At 41.2% G+C, this 17,256-nt stretch overlaps 1 long non-coding RNA gene across 1 annotated transcript; it reads right to left on the reverse strand.

Annotated features, from left to right (window-relative positions):
• Positions 1 to 1,462: 1,462 nt before the first annotated feature.
• On the reverse strand, positions 1,463 to 12,964 carry LOC122459002. The gene is made up of 3 exons (XR_006279408.1): positions 12,954 to 12,964; positions 10,537 to 10,540; positions 1,463 to 1,525 (listed from the first exon to the last, which is right to left on the reverse strand). It is a non-coding gene; the product is annotated as an uncharacterized LOC122459002 (long non-coding RNA).
• Positions 12,965 to 17,256: the final 4,292 nt, after the last annotated feature.

Raw genomic sequence — 17,256 nt, forward strand, 5'->3', positions numbered from 1 at the left:
TAATGATCTCTTTCTTTGTGGGACGGTGGGAATTAATTTGTGTGTTCTTAACTGTGTGATTGTAATTCTGTTCTTCAGGTAAAATAGAAAGAAACAAGAATATTGACAGAACAAGCTGTTTTCTTCATCTGCCTATAAATTATTTCTCTTTTTTGGTGGGTCTAATTCCTCCAACACCTACCTGACCAGTGGGAACCAACTGCTGCCTTCCAGCTACAAATCCAGCCTGCTTCTCACGGATGTAACACAGCTCCCTTGTTATGCCCTTCCCTAACTTTGGAACATGTCCTGTTCTTGTTAGTACTTCACTTAACTTCAACTTCCTCTATGACAGAGATCACCCACCTGTATAAAATGAAGCAGTGCAGAACTCTTGGGCCAGTAGTGCATCAGGCTGGTCCGCTGACTAAATTACAGGAGGCTGAGGGTTGTTCTCACTTGAGCTAGTTGCTAATGGTCCCAAGGAGTCAACAGTGGCACCCAGGGATTGCTGGAGTGCAAGAAAACCCTAGCTATGCCCTCTATGCTTTCTGCTGGGAAGAGCTGGAAGTGGTGGTGATGGCTTACAAGCTGCTGTGCTGGCTTTTTGCCATCAAAGTTTTCCTTTCTACTGAGGACATCCTCTTGTGGAGGATTATCTTGGCTTCATGGACACTATGCTCCAGCAGCACAACACAAAGCAACCACTTTGCAGCACAGAACTGGAGCCAATATATGAACACTGCCCTGGAAATTGTATTATTTTATATTGCAAAATCCCACTTCTGTAATCTGACTCTGTGCTACCTTAGGCGAAAGTGGGTAGGCACAACTGACACAAAGCCAACCTCCACTTCTCTCTAGGCCAGAGCAGTGATCGTCAGAACCACTCTTAGCACTGCTGTGTAAATATCACAGTTTATTAAACTGGGAGTAAAAAATAAATACAGAAGAGAACAACTGATGAACCCCTTTCTTCCATAACATCACAATAATTGTTTAAAAGAATTGTTTCTCTGTTTCAATTTCCCAGCTGGGAGCAGGTGCAGTTTTATCACTGTTTGGTGAAAGAAGACTTCAGGCTGTGCCTTCTAAATAAACCAAACAGATAAAACCCTAAAAGACTACTGTTTTGGGCACAGAGAGAGAAGTGGCTTGCCTAAGGTCTCATTGCAGGTCAGTGACAGAGCCAGGAAAAGAACTCATGTTTCCTGAGTGCAAGGCCACTGTGCCCTTCTGTGTACTTATGCAACCTTAGCTTTTTTCTCTTTTCTTTCTTACACACACCTTTTTCTTTGTAGGACTAAATTAATATCAACACTGAACTTCATGCACAATCCCAGCTTTGGGCAAAGAACTGCATCTGTTCTTTCATTTAAATTGGTTCACCTATCCCTAATTTGAACTTGTTTCATTGAGAGAAGGGTAGGGTGACCAGCTGTCCCGATTTTATACGGACAGTCCCAATTTTGGGGTCTTTTTCTTATATAGGCTCCTATTATCCCCTGCCCCTGTCCCGATTTTTCATATTTACTGTTTGGTCACCCTAGAGAAAGGGGTCAAATTCATTCTCAGCTATGCATTAACTACTTCAGTGGGCAATGCACAGATGTGTCTGAGAACCAGAACTGTGTCCAGAATGTTTTAAGGAACCCAGAATGACTTTTCCCAGCCTCTGACCAATTCCACACTGTCCCAGCACTACCATGTCAGCACGGGGTATGAGCTCAGGTGTACCCTCATGATCTTACAGGCAAGAATGCTACTATAGGAACCACGATGACAACAGCATTATTGATCTCTTCTAGGTCTTGACAATCCTAAGCTTTTTTGTACTATTATTCTTCCTTCTTTTATGGTAAAGATGTGTCTATTGTCTGTTATAATAGACAATTAAAAACCCTTTTAATTACAATGAATGATACAGCTGCTGAGGAAACATTTATAAACAATGAGAAATTGAAGTGGCCATTTTACTGTGTGTTAATTCCCCAGAAATGCCTGGTGCAGCAACATCACAGCTGGAACGAATCGTTCTCACAGTGCTTTAAAGGAAACAGTATTGGGGGGAAACTTTCTTGGGAGCTGAACGTATAATCCATTTGGATAACAACAACAACAACATCTGCCCAGATCATTTCTGATTAATAATTGTCTGGAATTAAACCAGAGGCAAACCCTCCTTGCTAGTCATGTCTTGGATTTCAAATCATTTTTATTAAAATATCCTTTAAAAATATACATTTTATTGAAATTCCACTTGTCAAGGGAGCAGTACAAAAACCATTTCCCTGTCCAAACAGATTTATTCTGAAGGTGACCTACTCACTAACAACTTGTCATTAGTCCTCTAGTTGTCATCTGGTTTTATTACAATACATTTCTGCAGTCACATTTTTATTACCACAGGGCTATATGCCAATTTACACCTGCACACAATCATAAATTTGAAATTAGGCCCAGGCTACTACTAACCTTTAGGGACAAACTAGCTTAAAGAGTCTCTTAAGAGAAACATGTCCAACCTTTCCAAGATGAAGACCTAAACACTCATTTTAATACTTTTTTTTTAAAAAAGCCTGTTTATTTTGCAGCAGTTCCTTTTATTATCACAATAAATTGGGAACTCTTGCCTTCTTTTCCCCAGCTCATACTTCTATGGAACATGTTTCCTCATGAATAAATCCCTTGCTGGAAATCAATCAAAATCTGTGTCTTCACACAAGCTGTTTACTTTTTGTGCGGGAGGCTTCTCTGGAACTCATGCCAACTGGAATGACCTCCCTGTATCTCTCTGCCTCTCCACAGCTTATCAAATCTCATCTAAAAGCAGATCTCTTCTCCTTTGGTTTGCCTTTTGCTTGCTGTTATTTCAGTTTGTAACTGCATTATTTTAAAACAGGGTAGTAAAGGGAGCATGACTGGGTAAGTCTCCTGGAGAGGGGTTGGCAAAATGAAGCTGGAGTAGGGGTTTGTTGGGGCAAGGGGCAAGAGGAAGCAGAAGGGATGTGTGTGCACGCGCACATGCACTTTGTGTTCATTTCCGGTTAAATTTTCGTCTGCAAATATTCTCACAACCACACCCTGCTTGGGTTCAAGAGGATTTTGCTATTGTCATTTAAAAACAACAACCTAGGAATCCTACCCAAAATGCATGCACACACACAAAAAATAATCATGATTTTTAAGCCAAAATTGACCTCCTAAGGGCTCAACACTACAAGATAAAAGAACCACCCCCACCCCCAAATTTGTTTAAAAAAATCTCATGATTTTTAAGGCAATCTTACAATTGTATATGTGTGTGTGTTTGTGAAAGAGAGAACTCATGGTTTGGAATGCTTGAGGTTGGTGATACTGCAATGGATGGTTATAAAACTTGAAAAGTGCGGGAGGTGGGGGAGGGGGAAGCAAAGGGTGGTGAGGGAAGTCTTCCCAAAAAGACATTATGGATCAAACCGTACCACCTCCAGGTCTGGTGTTTATAGGTGCTAGAAGTAGGGGTGCACCTCCCTGGCTTGAAGTGATTTCCATCATATACAGGGTTTACAGTTTGGTTCAATGGCTCTCAGCACTCCCACTGTACAAATTGTTCCAGCACCCCTGCTGGTGTTTGTAAATAGAAATGCTGCTACTCAACATGGCATCCACAACAGGAAGAATGCATCAGAGCTGAGTTGTAATATACTGTCAAACTTCTCACTGACTACAATGAAAACTTCATCATGCCAGAATATGGCCCTTATTAAAGATTTGGAGAAGAACTAGAGAGTTGCTTAGAAGATGCTATTTTTATTCCAATAGGAAAACATGCCAAAAACAAACAGTTTCTCTGGAAAGTAAGCAAGCACTAATTATCTTTCATGCTCTCCATATATTTTTTCAATAATTTAAAGAAAAATCTATGTTGATCATCTTACTTAAATTTAAATACACCAAATTTAATATGGAATCTAAAATGGTCAAAAATTGCATAAAGTAGGCAAGAATAGCTTTTGAAATAAACTTCAGCTTAGTATTCCTTGGATGTTGGCATAGTTTATATGTAAACTCTAGCATCAATTCTCTCTCTAAAGGTATCTCATACAGGCAGCAGCCTCAGGCAATGGTTTTCTACCCAAAGAATAGGTAGATAGAGATGATGTGTTTACATAAACTGTTAATGCAAAGCAGACCTATTCATCATCAATTACATGGTATCGAGATTAGAATACAGAGAAGGATTCAGCCTCAATAACTGTTTTTACTAAAAAGAAAAGCAGTACTTGTGGCACCTTAGAGACTAACAAATTTATTAGAGCATAAGCTTTCGTGAGCTACAGCTCACTTCATCGGATGCATTTGGTGGAAAAAACAGAGGAGAGATTTATATACACACACAGAGAACATGAAACAATGGGTTTATCACACACACTGTAAGGAGAGTGATCACTTAAGATAAGCCATCACCGGCAGCAGGGGGGGGAAAGGAGGAAAACCTTTCATGGTGACAAGCAAGGTAGGCTAATTCCAGCATTAACAAGAATATCAGAGGAACAGTGGGGGTTTGGGTAGGGGGGGAGAAATACAATGGGGAAATAGTTTTACTTTGTGTAATGACTCATCCATTCCCAGTCTCTATTCAAGCCTAAGTTAATTGTATCCAGTTTGCAAATTAATTCCAATTCAGCAGTCTCTCGTTGGAGTCTGTTTTTGAAGCTTTTTTGTTGAAGGATAGCCACTCTTAGGTCTGTGATCGAGTGACCAGAGAGATTGAAGTGTTCTCCAACTGGTTTTTGAATGTTATAATTCTTGACGTCTGATTTGTGTCCATTCATTCTTTTACGTAGAGACTGTCCAGTTTGGCCAATGTACATGGCAGAGGGGCATTGCTGGCACATGATGGCATATATCACATTGGTAGATGCGCAGGTGAACGAGCCTCTGATAGTGTGGCTGATGTGATTAGGCCCTATGATGGTATCCCCTGAATAGATATGTGGACAGAGTTGGCAACGTGCTTTGTTGCAAGGATAGGTTCCTGGGTTAGTGGTTCTGTTGTGTGGTGTGTGATTGCTGGTGAGTATTTGCTTCAGATTGGGGGGCTGTCTGTAAGCAAGGACTGGCCTGTCTCCCAAGATCTATGAGAGTAATGGGTCGTCCTTCAGGATAGGTTGTAGATCCTTGATGATGTGTTGGAGAGGTTTTTTAGTTGGGGGTTGAAGGTGATGGCTAGTGGCGTTCTGTTATTCTGTTCTCAAGCCCTTGAGGAATTCCACCATGATTTCAACAATTTCCATCCCACCATCAACCTCAGCCTGGATCAGTCCACACAAGAGATCCACTTCCTGGACACTACGGTGCTAATAAGCGATGGTCACATAAACACCACCCTATATCGGAAACCTACTGACCGCTATTCCTACCTACATGCCTCTAGCTTTCATCCAGATCATACCACTCGATCCATTGTCTACAGCCAAGCTCTACGATATAACCGCATTTGTTCCAACCCCTCAGACAGAGACAAACACCTACAAGATCTCTATCATGCATTCCTACAACTACAATACCCACCTGCTGAAGTGAAGAAACAGATTGACAGAGCCAGAAGAGTACCCAGAAGTCACCTACTACAGGACAGGCCCAACAAAGAAAATAACAGAACGCCACTAGCCATCACCTTCAGCCCCCAACTAAAACCTCTCCAACGCATCATCAAGGATCTACAACCTATCCTGAAGGACAACCCATCACTCTCACAGATCTTGGGACACAGGCTAGTCCTTGCTTACAGACAGCCCCCCAATCTGAAGCAAATACTCACCAGCAACCACACACCACACAACAGAACCTCCAACCCAGGAACCTATCCTTGCAACAAAGCCCGTTGCCAACTCTGTCCACATATCTATTCAGGGGATACCATCATAGGGCCTAATCACATCAGCCACACTATCAGAGGCTCGTTACACAAAGTAAAACTATTTCCCCATGGTATTTCTCCCCCCCCACCCTACCCCCCACTGTTCCTCTGATATTCTTGTTAACTGCTGGAATTAGCCTACCTTGCTTGTCACCATGAAAGGTTTTCCTCCTTCCCCCCCCGCTCCCTACCCCCCCCCCCCCCGCTGGTGATGGCTTATCTTAAGTGATCACTCTCCTTACAATGTGTATGATAAACCCATTGTTTCATGTTCTCTGTGTGTGTATATAAATCTCCCCTCTGTTTTTTCCACCAAATGCATCCGATGAAGTGAGCTGTAGCTCACAAAGCTTATGCTCTAATAAATTTGTTAGTCTTTAAGGTGCCACAAGTACTGCTTTTCTTTTTGCGAATACAGACTAACACGGCTGCTACTCTGAAACCAGTTTTTACTAAGCAAGTTTAACATGGTCTTATAAAAGATAAAGATGCTCAACAAGTTCAAGATGCTATTATTCAAGATATTCCGTCTATAGCATTGTTCTATTTATTTATGCAACATACCACTTAGTGCACGGAACTTGTTAACTTTCACATTTTCTTATATTAAAAAAATAGCGAGCCTGTAATTTCTCTTGCCTTCAGAATGTGCAGGCTATTACATAAAAGACAATAACAAATGGTAATTAGAACACATTAATTTATACCATTGTTTTCCAATCTGTAATGGCCCGATCCTACATTCTTAATGCACCCATTTACTAAATGAGTGAATTAGTCAGACACAAATTGGTCCTAGTATCTAAATCCCCATTCTAGCATACAGACTGTATCTTGGTGGAATAGTGATCCAAACTCCCAGACTACTGAGCTGCTGCAGAGCTGATGCATTTCTTACTTGAGGTGGTTACATAGACTAGCACTGTGCATAACCTGTAGATTTAAGTCCATTAAAAAAAAAGATAAATAATATTTTAATTAAAAAGCTGATTGGGAAGGCTTTTTTTCCACCATAAAAAAAACCTTTAAATTAAAATAAAGTGTTTTTCAAGTGAGTCAAAATTATCTTTGAAGTCTTAGTTTTCATTAAAAATGGAAAATGGGAAAACTGAAAAAAGTTTTCAGTAACAAACCAACCAAAACAGTTTTGTATTACTTTCAGCAAAGGAACAAGAACTCATGGTTTTTGATTTTTCAGTTTTTCCACACAAAAAAACCCGAAACGCTTTCGAATCCTCCCCCAGAAGTTCTAATTTTAATCCAAAACTTTCACACCAACATCTCAGCTGGGTGACTAGGTCATTCTTAGTCCATCTGTCCCCAACCTGAGTCCAGTGCTACCCAGGCTCTTCCCCAGGGATTCTCTCAGTTCCAGGCTCTCTGCCCCTTGTGCTAGGCCTCTTGCCCCTACTGGTAAAAAATCCTTCTCTGAGATCAGGGTCCACAGAGATCTGCCCACTGCGACTCTTCTCCAGGGACAGCAGAGATCCCTTCTAGATCTGGCTTCTAGCCAGTGTCTGGGAGACCCCTGGCTGAGGCCAGGCCCTTTGGATGCCTGCTGACTGCAGCCCTCTCTAGGAGCACCTCTTACAGGCTTCCCATTCTGGTGGGTTTCCAAGAGAGCTCATCCTGTATGCTCCCGGCTCAGCTCTCTGACTCAGGCCTCTTACGTAAGAGCATCTATCCTGGGTCAGAGCAATGTTCCATTCAGCTCAGTTTCCTGTCTTCTGACAGTGGCCAGCACCAGATGCTTCTGAAGGAATGAAGCAACCAGGGCAATTGATGGATCCATCCCCCATTGTCCAGTCCCAGCTTCTGACAGAGATTTAGAGATGCCCAGTACATGGGGCTGTGTCCCTGACCATCTTGGCAAACAGCCATTGATGGCCCCTTCCTCCATGAACTTATCTAATTTGTTTTTTGAACCCAGTTACACATTTGATTTTGACAACATGCCCGGCAAATAAGTTCCACAGGTTGTGTGAACAAGTACTTCCTTTTGTTTTAAACCAGCTGCCTATTCATTTCATTGGGTGACCCCTAGTTCTTGTATAATGTGAAGGGGTAAATAACACTTCCTTATTCACTTTCTCCACACCATTCATGATTTTGTAGACCTCAATCATGACCCCCCCTTCGTCATCTCTTTTCCAAGCTGACCAGTCCCAGTCTTATTAATTTCTTCTCATATGGAAGCTGTTCAATACCCCAATCATTTTTGTTATCTGTCTCTGTACCTTTTCCAATTCTAATATATCTTTTTGGATTTGGGGCAACCAGGACTGCATGCAGTATTTAAGGTGTGGGTGTACCATGGATTTATATAGTGGCAATATAATATTTACTGTCTTATTATCTCTCTCTTTCCTAATGATTCCTAACATTCTCTTGGCTTTTTTGACTGCCACGGCACACCGAGCAGATGTTTTCAGAGAACTACCCCCAATGACTCCAAGATCTCGTTCTTGAGTGGTAACAGCTAATTTAGACTCCATCATTTTGCACATCTAGTTGGAATTATATTTTCCAATGCACATTACTTTGCACTTAGTATTGAATTTCATCTGCCATTTTGTTACCCCATCACCCAGTTTTGTGAGATCCTGTTGTAACTCTTCATAGTCAGCTATCTTGCATAGTTTTGTATCAACTTTAAAATTTGCCACCACCTCACTCTTCACCCCCTTTTTCAGATCATTCATGAATGTGTTGAACAGGGCTGGTCTAAATACAGATTCCTGGAAGACACCACTATTCACCTCCTTTACTAAATTCTGACAAAGTTATAACTGCTGTCTCTCTAAATGTAACCTATGTTTAACTGACTATGATGTTCTTTGCTCTCTGCTGTTAATTGCTGTCTAGTACTGCTGTGCACTACTACACAGCTGCAGAGTTCTACCCCAGAGGATATAATATTGCAATGGAAAATCAAGTGAAAAGTATATCTCAGGTTATCTTCTCTTCTGGTCTTTTAGCCAGTTACTGATCCATGAGAGGACCTTCACTCTTATCCTGGGACTGCTTACTTTGTTTGAGACTTTGGTGTCCACATACACTATATCAGCTTGATCACTCTTGTCCCCATGCTTGGTGACACACTCCATGTAAAGGTTGATAAAGCATAATTCCCCTTTACAAAAGCCTTGTTAACGCTTCCACAACATTTTGTGTTCATCTATATATCTGATAATTCTGTTCTTAACTATAGTTTCAATCAATTTGCCTGGTGCTGAAGTTGCTAGGATAACATTTTTATTTAAATCAGTGTTACATTAGCTAGCCTTCAGTCATCTGGTACAGAGGCTGATTTAAGTGATGGTTACATACCACACTAAGTAGATTTACAATTTCATACTTGAGTTCCTTCAGAACTCTTGAGTGAATACCATCTGGTCCTGGTGACTTACAATTTAATTTATCAATTTGTTCCAAACTGTCCTCTATTGACTCCTCAATCTGGACAGTTCGTCAGATTTCTCACCTAAACAGAATGACTTGGGTGTGGGGATCTCCCCCATATCCTCTGCAGAAAAGACCAGTGCAAAGAATTCATTTAGCTTCTCCACACTTCATTTAGTACTTCTCCAGCACCTCGCTTATCCTGTAACACCACTGACTATTTGGCAAGCTTCCTGCTGCTGACGTACTTAACTTTTTTTTTTTTTTTGCTGTAAATTTGTATCTTTAGGTATCAGAGTGATAGCCGTGTTAGTCTGTATCAGCGAAAAAACCCAAACCCTTAAGAGTATTTGTGGCTCCTTAGGGACTAACAAATTTATTTGGGTATAGCCCAGGAAAGCTTATGCCCAAATAAATTTGTTAGTCTCTAGGGTGCCATGAGTACTCCTCATTTTTTTTATCTTTAGCTAGTTACTCTTAAAGTTCTCTTCTGGATCTTCTCTTCACAGGAGCTTCTTGACTCCCTTTGGAGTTTCCCTCTAACTGAGTTTGGGGAACCTTTATTGGATCCAAGACAATTACCCCCATGTGGGCTTTCATAAGGCACTCATAGGCAAACTAGGTCTTAATTCCTCATAAAGGGCAGCTACTCTGTCCCAATGCAGTAGGTGGCCTCTGAGCACACCTACTCAATTGGGTCCCATTCAAAGTCTGGCCCGAGGAAGAGGAGTTGATGGTGGTAGTGGTGCAGGTGCTATCACTCACCATAAAACTTTTAGCCCAGTGGTTAGAGCACCTTCCTGAGAAGTGGGAAACTCCTGTTCAAATCCTTGCTTCCTCTTTAGCAGAGAGGGGAACTGAACTTGGGTTTCCCACATCTCAGGTCAGTGCTCTAATTACTGGGCTAAAAATTATAAGGTAGGCAGCAGAAGCAACACCCCCTTCTCCTTCTGTTAGGAGCCTGCCTTGCTCCACGCTAAACTCATTCCTGCAAGAAACAAATTAGGTACCTGAGACAGCTAACTTCAGAAGACTGGTCCCCTTCATAGATAGTTAAGCAGAAATAAGCACCTCCCTGCAGCTCAGACTTAAGTGCTTATCTCAGAGAGGGGCAGAGCATAGGAAATGCCCCTCTTCTTGGCATCAGCCATTGACTAGCTTGACCGCTCTATGCCATGTAAGCTGGTTTTTGTGAATCACATTCTAAGGTACCCATCTCTTGCCATTCATTGTCTAAGGAGCCCAAACACCTAACTCAGCTTTGTAGATCACAATGTTGTTCCTGTCATCTTCTAGATGCCTAAAAGTTAGAAGTTGTGATGCTCAGTGTTGCAACACCTAAGTCCCTTTGTGGATCCGATCCTAAGAGATTAATTTGAATTTTGAATTCAAATCCACTGGGAGGTAGGACCAGTCCTTGTGAGGCAGGGAAGGAGAAGCAGACACCTAAGGCCTTGTGTACACTACAAATGCGTTGCCCATGTAGCTATACAAGCAGAGTCCCCTAGTGTAGACATAGCTTATGCCATCACAATGAGTTTTTCTATTGTCACAGTAACACCATCTCTCTGAACAACGTCAGCTATGACAAACAAAAGCACCTTTAACTCAGAAGATTGATGATGGGGAGTAGAGTGGGGCTAGTAGGAGCTGCCTCCTTCCCTTCCTCCAGACTCTCTGATCAGAGACAGAGAAAACACAGGGATTCACTCTAACATCCTGCATTGAACCAAACCCCAAAACTGCAGTCTCCTCAGGATGGCTGTGAGGGACATGCAGATCATATGGGTATAGAGACATTATAGAAACCTGAGAATTTTAGATTTCAATGGGGTTTCATCTTTAAGTTTTAAAATAACTTTTCTCTACTAAGATTAGAGCTCTGCCAGAACTGAAATTTCTCTCCTATGCAAAACTTTGCATTTCTGGAAACAAATTTAAAAAATCCACAAAAACCAAACCCAACCCTGTGAATCAGAACAAGGAATTGGATGTGTGAAGTTTCCTGTGGAAGGAACATTTTCAAAAAGATTCCATTTGGGAAGAAATGCAACAGTCCCATCTCCCCACATGGCAAGCTGCCGAGGAGCCAAGAAGGTCTGGGATTCCAGTTCCACAGCAGCCCACCAGTCAGGGCTGCTGAAGTGCTGAGCCTGGAAGCCCCAGCTCTGCAGCAGCCTACTAGGCAAGTTGCCAGGGAGCTGAGGGGCAAGCCTAGCTCCAGAGGACCAGTGTATCATTACTGGGACAACATGGACGGTATGGCCCAGCGGTAGCACCAGAAGTCAAACTTGGTGGTCAGAGCGGATGTCCTAATTTGAATCAGATTGGACCAAGTTGCATGGCTGCAAAGGAGGATCCTGAATAGTTCAAAGACCTTGGACTGGAAGTCTGCCTGCAAGGATGAGTAAGTGAAGTTTGCAAACTGTAAGTATCAAGGGTAAGAAGCTGACTGACATTCCAGAATTTCCAAAATTGATCACCGTGGAGAGAGGAATTCACAACATTAACAAACAGGTTTTTCCAGCCTTTTACCAAATCTCTCCCTCCATCTGAAGGCAAACAGCCTGCAAGAAGCATGATGACAGTTTGGGAACACCCCATTCTTTTAATTTTAGGGTGTGAAAGTGTGGCTGTGTGCATGTGTATGTAAGCATACCTATGAAGTCCACACATCCCCAGATTTAAACAGCCTCAGATATTGTCTCACAATTACTCATTAAAGTATGTTCTACGTTGAAAAGCCATGAGAGACTGGAAATTGTCATCTGTAATTTTTGGTGAATAAGAGTTGATAAACTTCTGCTTAGCCAGGAGAGCTCTGTTGAAGTCTATATTATAATCTCAGGGAAAGGCTTAGCTACCTTATTAGAATTGAAATCTAAGCAAGTTGTGGAATCGACATTAGATAAATTTGGTGTCACTATTAAGATTAAAATTATAGATTTGATTAACTTCAGTAAAATTCTTTAGTTGGGGATTCATAACTAGACAACTACCTTCTTAGAACTGATAAAGATTGATTTTGTTGTATTAATTTCCTGATTTAACTAATTTGATTACTTAATTTCAGTATTGATGGTAATTTGATGATTTGACCTTTATTTGATATTGTTTAGTTACAGTATTTCTCTATTAATTATGTTGATTATTAATAACAGTTTTCTTGATTTTATGTTTAAATTTATTAATAAACTGTATTAAGATGCGGAATCACATTTCTTTCAACAAGCAACATGGATTCAGAAACTTTGTGGACCTGGGCTGGGATATCAGCTGGTCAACCTAACAGCCTGACCAACTCCCCCTAATTAGTTCTTGGTTTTCAGACACCAGCTAGCTGCAGCAGCTTCTCTGCTGAGCAGACAATGTCTCCTCTGCCCACGAGGGAGAAAGCTCAATACTGAAGGAGGTAATGTTTATAGTGGACTAAATAAACAAGGCTCTGGAAGCACAGAACACTTGCTGTTTTAATGCCAGCTCAGATACTGATTGCCCCTGTGACCACTGAGGACTCCAGATTGTTAGCATATTTCTGTAATATTGCTGCCACTAGCAGGAGACTCAAATGCCCACTTTAGCCAAAAATTGACAGTTGAAACCATAACGGTAATTTACACATGGTACATGGAGCTCATCTCGCTACAGGAAACCTGCAACACGCTACCCTGACCACAATGAGTGTAGTTTCCATTTAAACTTTGTCCCTTTTTGACCATTCACATTGTTATTCTTCCTAACATTTTACATCCAAAAATCTTTAGCTATATTTCCACACGAGTCCTGCCAGTGGATTCTTTCTGCATTTATAATTACTTGCTGAGAATGTTTTTGACCTTTTTGGTACTGTTTTAAATTACTGTACCATATGGTCCATTTGGTTTTCCTAGAAGCCTTAGCTCTTTCCTTTGCTGTGTTCTTCTATTTACTGTTCCAAGTGATCAGGTTTCTAATCCTCCCTTTCCCCTTTAATCTTTACCCAAAACACACAACAGCTTCTATGATATAATGACCACGGTAATGTTCCTACCAAGAATAGCAACATCCTCACCCAGTTATCTGCAACTGCCCATTTCTTTTCATATTGAAAAAAACCTCAGTTTAACACTGAAGTTTGTCAGTCAATTAATTCCTTTCTATTGAAATCTCTAGCTCTTACAAATGAGTCACTGCTATGTTGGGGTGTTTTTTGTGTGTGTTGGGGGGTACATTATAAAATATTGTCATGCTTATCTGTCAGCTAGGTCACCACATCTGAAACCCAAATCTGAAACAGATCAATCTATCATTAAAATTAGTTAGAGACCTGCAAATGCCTCATGGACACCTCTGAAAAGCATTATTTTCAAAAACAATGTTATGGTCTGATATTATTCCCTCCTTTTTTAACAATTAGGAATGTTTTCATGATCAACGTGTCACTTAACATAGTACTGCATACATAACAAATTAGCTAATCCTCACAACATGCCTTTGAAGTGGGTAGCAAGGTATTTACCCAACTGTATTATTGACTAATTTATGTAAGGCTAGCATATATATTTGTAGATTAAATTACCAACACTTTATTGGTGTCCCTAGCCTCTGTTTGCCAGAAACTGGGAATGACCGACAGGGGATGGATCACTTGATGATTACCTGTTCTGTTCATTCCTTCTGGGACAACTGGCACTGGCCCCTGTTAGAAGACAGGATACTGGGATAGATGGACCTTTGGTCTGACCCAGTAGGGCCATTCTTATGTTCTTATTATACACAATGCATATAATAGTACTAGAGTAGCAGTTATATAGCCTAAATTGGCATATGCTTTTTGTAGAACCCTCATCACTTATGGTAAGTATCCCATAATCCCTTGCATCCACTGAAGTAAGTTTTGGCCTAGGCAAAGAGGGAAGCTGTCAAGACTAGGATAGATGAGTGCTTTACCATAGCAACAAGAAGGGAGTTACTTGGGCAGACCAGTACTGAAGGACAAGGGTAAGATACGCCATGATACCAGAAAAACAAGGCAGAAAGCTGATTGGTTATATCTAGTTTAAAACAATGTATACAGTACCATTTACTTGTATAGGGTAGGGTATAAAAAATGGCTTTAGAGGTGTAACTTTAGAAGAACACCATCTGTGTAAGGGGAATGTAACAACGCTGCACATGATGGCAATGCTTCTACATTGCCTAGCTTCCACCTGAAAAAGAAGCAGAATTATCCAAATGTTGCAATAGGAGCTGCTCTTGTGGTAGTATACTACTACTTTGATTATCAGAGAGAGTGTGGATAGACTAGGATGCAAAATTCAGTGTTTGTGTGTGATGTTACTTTTTACCACATAGTTGGATGACCAGGTAGATGCAGCATACTAGCAAGTTGATAATGGAGCAAGCGATGTTTAGGAATTTCCTCGGTTTAGGGAAGGCAGTGCTCTCCCTAAAGAGGGTTGTTCGGTCATGTGAGAAGGAGACATATGCTGATGTCACTCTGAATCAATGACGAACAACCAACGTTCTCACACTGCCTGCATGCAAATGGGCAGGTGAAACAATTGAGACAAATGCATGCAGAACCCATTGAAGGCTAAAGTGACCACTGTGCAGCAGCACCAAAGCTTGTTTGCTAATGCCACTGAAGACTGAAGCAGAAAGCAACTGCTCCACTGAAGTCTGTGGGCATGATTGGTTAGCAGGCCAAACAGCTCTGCCTATGCCACCAATAGACTGTTGTCTGGTCCCTACCCTTTGTCCTGTCTAGCTGGGATAGCCCTACTGGGTCTTCAACTCCTATTGGCATAGCCCTTGGCAAAACTTCCTCTTCATTGGTTTTCACCATATTCTGAACCAAACAGAAAGGAGACATATAATCAGGTTGCTGGATAACTATATTTATGACTGCAAGAAAAAGTCCAACAAATGGATTATTTTAATATTTTGACATTCTATAATGATTTGGCAATAGCATCCCTATAGTTAAGGCTGAGATAATATAACTAATCACATTTAACTTTTCAATATTGTCCCTTAGGAAGTGGCGCTTTATCATTTTGGAATCTTAAAAACCACTTGAAATTAAAAAAATTATCTTCCACTTGGTAATGAAATGAGAATTAAATGTTTTTAAATACTCCAAATACTCTGCAGTTAATGATTCATGTACAGACATCCTATTAAATTATGGAGCAAACCATAAAGTGCACTGACTCTTTGCTTTAAAGGTGGATCAAAGTCTGCTATGCCAGTTAACTTCAATAGGAGCTGTATACAAATATCAGAAGGTGGACTTAGGTCCTGTATGTCTGCCTTTTTAATTTTTTTTTAGAAAATTCTTTGAGACTTTCTTATCAATATCACAATAGTGACTGGACTTCTATTAATTAGATAATTAAGCAGATATTATTATTGTTTAGTATGTAGTAGTAAACATTTATATTGTGGTAGTGCCCAAATGTCCCAATTGGCTCTAGCCATAAAATTTGGATCTACGCCAGATTTCAGATATACAGTGCAGAGTTGTTTAGATCTGGGGTTTTGGTTCAGGACCCTCTATTAAGCAGGGCAGTGTTATGTCTATGTGAGTCATTCATTACTCACAGCCACTACTCAGTGATGGGAACCAGCCCAAGTATGTTTTTCATAATATCCTCAATGACAGAAATATTCATGTTGAGAAAACTATTTCTGACACGTGGATTTCTGGATATATTGATGATGTGCAGCTGGCTTAGTCCAGCATGCTGAGTGACTGCACTGTCCTCAAGGCTCTTGGATCCCCACTCCCAAAGCACAAGCTTGGGCCCCTGCTTTCTCCTTAGCTTGGCCCCACTCTGTCTGACCCAAGCAAATCCAGCTCACACAGAGGACGGGACCTCCCTGGCTCCTGACTCCCTGATTAGCCTGACTGTCCTGTCATTCAGGCTGACTTGGAGCATTGGCCTCTCCCCATTGTTCCTGGGGGCTGTCAGTCTCAGGGTCCTGATTCCTCATCGATCCTTCCCCCTTTTAGTACTGGGAGCTAGTAACTAAAACACCCCCACTGAATGTTAGTAAGGGGGCAACAATCCCCTTACAGATGCATAGTGGCCACCTCTCTTCAGGCTTGAGTAAGTAGGTATAGCTGAGCTAAGGGAGCTTATTCCCTTTCCTAGCTGTTATTCATTCTTCTTCTTTCCAGCATGGTGAATGACCTTCTACCCTGTCTCCACCACATTGCTTCATGTGGAAAAAGACGAGAGAAGAACCTAGGAAGCAGTCTTGGACTGACAAAAAAGGCCTGCCTAACCAAATGCCCAGGAATGCGATAGGTCTCAAATTCAAAGGGATAGATGTTGAATGCTGATGCACATCCCTCCTGTACACTGTAAGTGCCCAAAAAAAAGTGCCTTTATGGTATGTTGTTGGAACCCTTGATTTCAGAGTTGTCTGTGTGAGAAATTAAATAGGTTTGGTATGTTTGATTCTTTTTTAGTGCATATCTCAAAATCATCAAAATATAGTCATCAGCACACAGCAGCTCAACCAGCTCTGACTTTTCAAGCTATCTTGGGTTTATCCCCCCTTTCTCTGCACATCCACTTACTGCTGTGCATAAGTCATTTTCTTTAACTGTCCTTTCCTTATCTCTCTCCAAAAAATATAAAACCACTTTTCCTCTTGTTTTACTTTTGGCAAAATTTGCTTTTACAGCTGTTTGATAATCACAGCCCACCTCTATGACCACTATCACGGCTACAGGTCAAGCAGTGTTTTAGAACTCATGTCCCTTTTGAGTGCTCTCCGTTGGGACAGGTTTCGCTACCTTCACCCCTCTCTGGAGTGGAACCATGCAGCACTTCCACTCCTAGACCGGATCTATATCGACCTTCTGATTACCTCCTGTCTTAACCTGACAGATCCAACAGTGTTGGACATGTCAGCCCTTTTCTTCTGGGAGCCTGTTAATTAGATGCAGTGAACAAGTGAACCAAAACCAGCTTCTT

Source organism: Dermochelys coriacea, chromosome 2, assembly GCF_009764565.3.
Source record: "Dermochelys coriacea isolate rDerCor1 chromosome 2, rDerCor1.pri.v4, whole genome shotgun sequence".
In the NCBI taxonomy this organism is placed as follows: Eukaryota; Metazoa; Chordata; order Testudines; family Dermochelyidae; genus Dermochelys; species Dermochelys coriacea.